Consider the following 9,287-nt stretch of genomic DNA (forward strand, 5'->3'; position numbering starts at 1 on the left):
AAACGGTGGGTGTGGGATGCAAGCCCAGGAAGATCAGTCTGCAGGCTATGCTCCCCGTGACAACACCACGCGTGAGCTCCTGCTCGTAAACCGTGTCGCAGGAAGATGCCTGGCTGAGATGCCGTGCGCCTGGCCGTCACCACTTTTTGGAGGCGGTCCTGGTTTAGTGTCATCCTCATCTTTTCAGCGAGGATGGTTCATTCACTTTCCTTCTGGCCTCTCTTCCACTGGCCTGCTCCTGCTTACCCCTTATAATCCAGCCTGTTTACCCCTCTGCCTCGCCTGCAAAGCTGGCCTCTCTGTTTCATCCTTCTTGGTTTTTAGTTATAGTTATTTTCTGCATCCCAAACTGGGGCACAAAGGATTTGTGTTAATTTAGGAATCTGTGTGGGATAGCTTAACCAAAGGCTCACAGAGAAGATGGTATATGAGAGTTTAATCTCCAGCCTGACCCTCTCCCCCAAACTCCAGTTGTGTATACAGCTTCAGCATTTGGGTGCCTAACAGGTGTCTCGAACTTCCCACCTTGAAGCCCCGAAGCCTGATCGCCACCATCGACTCTAAGTCGCTTGTCTGCTCTCCCCTGCAGCCCTCCCCTCTCAGTTAATGCTGTCTCCATGGTGCCCGAGGTATCTCCATAGGTATCTCCATAATGGTAACTCCAGGTGCTTGGGATAAAACCTCCCCTTCTCTGGGACCCCTTGGATAATGGGCCCATGCATCCCATTGGATCTCTCTTCAAATTATGTATGTTACAATCCAACCATCTGATGGTTAATTTTATGTGCCACTTTGGCTAATGGGACCCAGACATTTGGTCAAACACTAGTCTAGATGTTGCTGTGAAGGTATTTTGGTTTTTTTTAGCACTTCTTTTCTTTCTGGTACAAGTTGGTACAAGTTGCTCCAGGCTTCTCTTGTATTTGCTCTGCCCCAGCGCTAGAGTCAGCCATTTCTCCAAGGAGCTATTGTAACATTTTATAAGCATCTTAGCATGGTTTTTAAAAACCTTAGTATAGTTTTGAACAGACAGAACATTAAGTTTAATGATTTTGAATGTTAATATGACAGAGTGGACAGGAATATATAGATGGTGTTGACAGGTTTTTATCCTTGTGAAAAAGAAAATTATTTACATTAATATGTACTGTAATTGCCTTCTTTTTTTAAAGATTTTATTTATTTGAGAGAAGGAGCATGGGGGGAGGGACAGAGGGAGAGGGAGAATCAGACTCCCTGCTGAGCAGGGAGTGATGCAGGACTCGATCCCAGGGCCCTGGAATCATGACCTGAGCCAGAGGCAGACACTTAACCAACCGAACCACCCAGGCATCCCTGTAATTGCCTTATTTTAAAGATGATATTTAAACAGCAGAAGCTGTTGCATGCTTGGTATATGAAAGCATATTCAGAAGTGTAAGTTTCTGAATATGCCCCTTAACTCACTTGTTAATTTTGTTTTTCTACTATATAATTGGATTTTTCATTTGCTTATTCAGTTGTGGAAAAAGGTGTGTTAAAATCTCCCAAGCATAATGGTCAATTTGTGAATTTCTCCTGGTAATACTCTTAGATTTTGCTTTATATATTTAGAAGCTGTGCTATTAAATCCACACAAGTTTAGAATTGTTCTATCTTTCTAATTATTCAGCTTCCCAAATTAACTAGTGACTGTGACCATCTTTATCTGTAGCAAATTTTTTGTCTTTATTGTGATAAAAGATACACAACATAAAATCTACCTTTTTGACCATTTTTGAGCGTACAGTTCACTGACGTAGGACATTTACATTGTTATGTGACCATCACTACCATCCATCTCTGGAACTCTTTATTTTCTAAACTGAAACTCTGTACTCACTAAATAATAGCTCCCCATTTCCCCCTTACCTCCAGCCCCTGAAAACCATCATTCTACATTCTCTCTATGAATTTGACTACTCTAGGTGCCTCAGATAGTGGGGTCATACAATATTTTCCCCTTTGTGTCTGCCCTATTTCACTCAGCATCATGTCTTCAAGGTTAATCCATGTTGTAGCATGTGTCAAAATTTTGTTCCTTCTTAAAGCCTGGTGTGTGTGTGTGTGTGTGTGTGTGTATTTACTTATATATTTATGTACATATTTATTTATATATAAGATATATCTTTTTATTCTAAAAATATATATGTAAAAACACATTTTACTTATCCATTCATTTGCTGACAGACACTTGGGTTGCTTCCGCCTTTTAACTATTGTCAATAATGCTGCTGTGAACACAGGTATAAAAATATCTGTTCAAATCCCTGCTTTCTGTTTTTTTATGTATACATACAGAAGTAGAATCAGTGGATCATATGGTAATTCTACATTTAATTTTCCGAGGAGCTGCCTTACTGTTTTCCACAATAGCAGCACCATTTAACATTCTCACCAGCAATGCCCAAGGGTTCCGGTTTATCTACATCCTCAACAATAGTTCTTCTTTTCTGATTTTGTTTTTTTTGATAGTGGCCATTGTAATAGGTGCGAAGTGTCATCTCATTATGGTTTTTGTAGTAATTTTTTAAATGAAAGTTCTATTTTTCTGTAATTAACATACCAGCTTTCTTCTGGTAAGGTTTTGCCTGATACATATTTTTTCATACTTTCCATTCAACTTTTCTGTAACCTAATGTTTTAGATGAGTTTCTTGAAAACAGCAAAGTATTCATTTTTTTCTATTCATATCCAATCTGACAATCTTTCTCTTTTACCTGGAATGTTTAGTCCACTTATATTTATTGTTGTATTAGCATAATTAGAGTTAATTATGGCATACTGTCTTGTATTTTCTGTTTTGTATTGTCCTGTTTTTCAAATTAAATTTTTTTTATCTTTTCTTGAACTCTTTGGGAATTAGTTTATTTTTCGTTCCATAACTTTCCTTCTGCTGTTGTCAAATTGTAAACTTGGTTTTTATTCTTTTAATATAATTCGCCTTGCAACTTTAATAAGGACACTTAACTTCATGAAGTCTAAATTTAATATCTTTGTCATCATTCCAAATAATATAAGGATATTATAACATTGTAACTCCAGTCCTCTCCTTTCTAGCTTGAGGGCTATTGTTGTTGAGTATTTTCACTTAATGCCCACCATCCCCAACATTAGTCTCTATTGTAGAGTATATTGTTTACTTGTTATTCCTTCTGTTTTCCTTCTGTGTGTAGGGAGATTCACTAGCATAACACTTCTAGCCTTTCTCTGCCTGAACTGAACTAATGGGTAAGTTTGGGAGGGATAACCAGGCATGTGTAGCCTTGTCTTTTCTTGGAAGTGAGTTATACTCAGGAGGAACACAACTGATCCTTCTCCTCCATGTTGTAAGTTGTACAAAGGCAGGTTCCCATGTACTTGACAATAGGGAGGGCCAGGGGGCAGCTGTGGAAATCTAGAGCTGCCTGCAGCTGTCTGGGTAAGTTGGGTTTCAATATTATGAAATGTAATTGCCTGTAGATATAAACTCCCATTTTCCAATATTAGTTTTGTCAGTAATAAAGGCAGTATTTGTACTTCTCTCTGACATATATTTTCCTGTTTCACAGCCATTCACAATTCATGTGTGGAAAAGGAATCCTTCTTATTGGGATCACTAAAACCCTAACAAATTTCTGTTATTGCTTTATTTTTTATTGTGATGAACATTTTATTATTTATTTATTTAATTACTTTAAGTTTTTATTTAAATTCCAGTTAGTTAACATACAGTGTTATATTAGCTTCAGGTGTACAATATAGAATTCAACACTTCCATACATCACTCTGCGCTCCTCACAACAAGTGCACTCCTTAATCCCCATCATCCTATTATTGTTTTATATAGTAAGTACATTATCAAGATTTTCCTTACGTTTGCCATTTTCTTTGTTCACCTTTTACTCTTACATCTGAGACTCTTCTTCAGGGATAACTGTCCTTGAAGTCATCTTTTATTTGCTCCTTTCAACAGAATATATTTCTGGTAACTTTCTCAATTTTGTTTGACTTAATTTTGTCTTTGTTCTTGAAATACATGTGTGTGTGTGTGTGTGTGTGTGTATACATATCTATATATAGATAGATAGTTATACCTGCTAATTTTCTCAAAGATCATATTCTACTGGCTTCTGGCTTTTATTATTGCTGTTCAGAGGTCAGTTATCAAGTTAATTATTGTCTCTTTATAAGTAGTCTCTGTTTTCATACTGGCTGCTTTTAAGACCATTTTGTCTTTTATATTCTACACAACAATATTTCAAAGTATGGATTTTTTAAAAGAAATATTGATTAAAATTCATTGGGAATCCTCAATTTGAGAATTTGTTTCTTTAATTAGGAAGATTCTCAACTATCATCTCTTTCCTATTCCTCTGTCGTCATCAGAATCATCTTCCTTATTTCTCCACTCTTTATGTTTTCCATCTTTATATCTGTCTGTACTGTAGCCTCAGTAATTTCTTTAAGTCTGTCTTCCAGTTCACTAATTCTTTCTTCGCTTGTGTCTAACAGCTATTTAAAATATTGATATAGGTTGTTTTTTTTAAGATTATTTACTTTTTTATTTACTTTAGAAATAGAGAGCTCTCATGAGCAGGGGGAGGGGATACAGGGAGAGAATCCCAAGCAGACTCCATGCTGAGTGTAGAGTCCAATGTGGGGCTTGATCCCATGACCCTGAGACCATGAGCCAAGCCAAAATCAGGAGTCGGATGCTTAAACTGACTGAGCCACCGAGACGCCCTATAAAATATTGATAGAGTTTTTAATTTCAGGTTTTATGTTTTTTATTTCTGTAAGTTTTAGTTGATTCTTTTTCAAACCTGTTTGGGTTTTTTTTTATAGTTTCTTATTTTTTACTCATATTTTTCAATTCTCTGTTTTTAATCTAAGTATGTTGGATATACTTATATTCTGTTCTCTATCTGATAATTTTCAAAAATCTGGAGACTTTGCTAGTCTGCTATGTATTATCTGCCCACTCTCACTCATGGAGACTTATTTCTTCACCTGCATGTGTGTGTAAGTTTTGTTTGGAAGTTCAAGATCCCTGAAGTTCAAAGATCCCTGAAACTTTGTAATTGGGAATTCTTTGAGGACCTGCTTGAGGGTGAAGATTTTAGTTTGCTTCCGTCAGGGTGCTGGGTGCACCACCAACCCGGGACCTCTTTGGATCAAATTCTCAGTTTGGGTTTTTTCTGGCCATGTGGGTGGTGGTAATAGAAGCCACAAATCTGCGTGAGGACTGGCTGGTGACTAAAAATGTTCAGGGAAGCCTTTCCCCCTCTATCCAGAGTTGAAGCTGAGACAGACTCATATCCTTACTGACTCCTTTGCAGGGCAGGTTTTTTCCTAGTTCACCCTTTCGGGGGTTTCTGATGGAAATGCCCGCCGTGTACGCACCCAACGCTTGTCCTCTACTATGGAAGCTCCTGTTTCCCACGGTTGACAGAAGATGCCAGGTGACTGCTGGCTTCAGGCCTCAGGGCTGGTTTTCCTTCCATCATTCCTGCTCCTGCTTTGCTTTTGACACCCAGAAGTTTCCTTTTCTTTCTCACAAACCCAGTCACGCCCTTAAGAGGATAGTTTTAATATTTAATCTGGAGCTCTAGGCATTTGTAGTGGGGGAGTGTCAGCACAACTTAACCCCATTTTGCCCCCTCTCCTCTTTTCTCAAAACTAAACCTTCTTTTATAACCACACCCCTCACTCCAACAAAGAGCTCTTCCCTTCCCCACAATGCGCACATCAAGGAAGTGGAGGGGGGAAAAAAGAAGCAGTGTTTTGTCCTCCTCTTTACCCACTTAGAATAGAAGCACTTCATGAATGGGGACTTCCTTAGGAACTAGTGAATCGCGGCTCTTAATCGTGGTCTCATTTGTTTCCCCAGATCTGTGTGGTGAATTGGATGGTTACTACTCGATTGTGCTTTAGATGGATTATGGAGCTGAGCTGGCTATTGAAAGGCATCCTTTCTTGACTCTGTGTGTGTATTAAAGGACAGGCTTTGGTTGAATACAGGTTTCACCCATCGTAAGAGATTTGGCTTACGGCGGGGTACTCTGGGGATTGTGCGGCTGTATGTGGATTTACCCAGCACAGGATAATCTGAAGGAGCCTCCGATACTATCTAACTGGTCAAAACAACGCCTCTCTCATCATATGTATGTTTAACACTCACCCAGCACCAATCATCCAAATGAAAGAGACATAAAGCCACATTTCTTGGCTTCCAAGAAGTTGCCCTTTGCCTGACACCTTTCAGCCAGAATGGGCTGATAAGCACATCAGGCTTCCCGACCAGGCAGGAAGTCGGTGCAGCAGGAGGATGGCAGAGCGGTCGACATGCTTTATTCTCCTAAGAGAACAGCTACTCCTCGCTCCGGGGAATTTCCAGGAATAGTTGCTTTCCCTTGTTTCCTTAAGTAATGAGGGAGAGCACCCAGAGTGGGACGCAGCCCAGCAGCTTTGGGCACCTTGCTGCACCACCCTTCTAGAAAGCACGGCCCAGTTTAGTTCATTGATCCCACCCAAAGCACGATGCTTATTTCAAGAGAGCAGGCGAGTGTTTCCTTGTGTGCCTTGGGCCATGCAGAGAACATCCCAAAGATGATGGGGGAACCCAAGGGTTCCCATGAACAACAGTCCGCACAATTTTTAGGGAATTAGGGTTGGAGATGAGGTAAATGTTTCTAAGACTTTGCAAATGATTCCCACAAGCCTACAAAGGACAGTTGAAGAGCTTGAAAATGAGAAAGTATAAAATAGTGAAGAACGAGATCAGAGTGGATGGGAATGATCATGGCAGCCAATGATTGTTTTTCATGTTTCGACTCTCTTAAGGATGCTCATTGCCTTTGTCAGTACCAAGGATTCTAAGAAAAAAGTGCTTGGTTGTCAATTGCGTTAAGATTTTTTTTGAAAATGGTTCCTGTGCTTTGAGCTTAAAAAAAAAAAAATGCCAAGCAGAATTATGACTTTGTCCCATCTTTAAGTAATTTCTGAAGATCTAAGACCAGTTAGGCCCCCTTGCATGCATAGCAATCCTCACAATCACACTTCCGTTAGCAGAGCGTGTGGCCAGACAGTGGTTAGGCAGTTGGTTACCTTCCACTAAGTCCAAATGATGGTCTTCAGTCAAGCCTCCCCTTAGCGTGCCTCTGATCCCCCGGTTGTCATTTCTTCTGTTCCTTCCGAGTGTCCGCGTATTGAAACAGCCCTGGAACTGCCGTTCAAGTGCAGCACTTGCTGTCTTAATTCACATGCCTCGTGTCTGTCAGGAAGCACCGTGCCCTGTGGCTTGTGACAACAGTGATGTAGCTTGCAGTCTAATGTCAAGCAGCTGAATGTCGGGGGCGTAGAGGCTGTGACTCTGAAGGCAGGTCTCGTTGCTAAATTCCACATCCCCTCTTCTGGCTCCCACGGAGTCTAAGGAAACACCCCACAGCTGGAAGAAATCTTAGCACACCACAGCCCCTTTCCTTTGCTTGCTGGGACAGTGGAAGATAGTGAGAGTGCAGGCGGCTTCTGGGGAAGCCGTGCTTCCTGGGTAGAAAGGAGTCTGATTTGAACTAGATCTTCAAAGAGGAGGGAGCATCTCAACTATGGAAAAGGGCATTTTCAGGGACTTCCACTCCTGCCTATGGAGAGCCCCTAATAACAAACCCACCTCCTTCCATGGGTGTTCGGAAGACCTAAATAACATACCCAAAACACCTCTTGCAGGACACTGGGGAGCAACCCAGGCAGCCAGGATAGGGCCCTGCTTTGCCCCTCAGGGCACTGCTGATTCGAGGCACGCAGCCCCGAGCTCTCGGCAGTCTCGAGGTGCTGAGGAGACAAACATTGGAGTTCCTGCTACCAACACACTCGGGACATGATAATAGATTGGGAATGAGGACCTGGTGTGGGATTCCAGTTGATCGCTTAACAGCGAATGAGAAATGAAACTCTCCAGGAGAGTAAAGTATTGGTTGGCAGACCCTGCCTTCTCTCTGGACAGGCAAATATACCCTTCGTGGGAAATGAAGTTCTAATCAGAAGGTTCTCGAAGAGCATGGAATCAGACTGTGGGGATAGGGCTGCATGTTTCCAACACAGTGCAGCCAGCCTGACTTGAGAGCCCCCTTGGTGAGGGGGTTGCTGGAGGCCGGAGCGGGGCTCCCCGACTCTGGGCAGACAGGCGCTGTTGATTTGGTTGGTCGCTGTTCCGTAGCCTCAGCTCTGAGTGACCCGAGGCTCATGGTCACGATCTCCAAGTTCCCATTTGGGGCTGCTGAGTGTCTGTTCTACAGCAAGGAGTATATCTCAGTGAAAGTAGCAAAGATTACTTAAGTAGCTTTATTGAAATCAGGACTTGATTCTGGACATGTGGGGGAGGGCTGAGGTCTCTACCCTCACATTTATAGTCTCACTGGGAATATTTGAAAAGTGACCCTACAAGGCAGCCAGCAGTGTGTTTACATGATGGAAAGCAACAGTCCGAGCTGTGTGCTGGGTAAGATGCAATAAACCTGTAAACGACAGGTCTCAATTCTGAGAACAGAGAGGTGCCTCTGGGCCACGCCTGCTTGGGAAGGCCTCCCCCAGAAGAGGATGGTCCCGTATGGCCCTGGGACCAGAGAGTGGCAGCATGCCCAGGCTGTTGGTCAGCAGGCGGACCTCCCTTAAGCTCGACAGCCAGACTGGCGCAATTATGGTGGGACTCAATGAATGGGAGGATTTCTGCTTTCCCTCTCCCGAGCTCATTTCTCTCTATTTCTTACCATTACTTGATGAGTCTGTGTATGAATTAATAGCTGTTCCTTCATTCTTAGTAGCACGACTTGCTGCTGAGAATTATGACAGAGCTAAAAATGAACGATTGCCAAGATGCACTAACGGTGTCTCCAGGGGAGTGCCCGAGATACTCAGATTTTTCTCTCTCTTCCTTCTTGTTGCCTTCCCCTAGTGAGGACGTTTGCTCTAATCACTTTTGAAGGAAGCACGTTACACTGTAATTCCAGCACCTTGGGGTTTGTCAGCGTCAGAGCCAAGAGTCAGATCAGATCTGTTGGCAGAGTGATCGGTGGCTGTTGAAACGAGACGTGCCGAGACCTGGCCTGTTTTCTGTCCCATGTCCCAGGAAGGGAGGTGCTGACTGTGCATCGGCACAAGGGGTAAAATAAAGCAGGTGGCAGGGTTGTTAGCGATTTCCAACTCTTGATTCAGGGCTTTGGCTCTTTCAACCCAAAAGAAAGAGGGTGAAGTGGTAGAAACAGCCCGTATACCAGCAAACACTCCGAGGG

This window comes from Ursus americanus, chromosome 17 (genome assembly GCF_024610735.1).
Source record: "Ursus americanus isolate L20-20 chromosome 17, mUrsAme1.1.p, whole genome shotgun sequence".
Lineage (NCBI taxonomy): Eukaryota > Metazoa > Chordata > Mammalia > Carnivora > Ursidae > Ursus > Ursus americanus.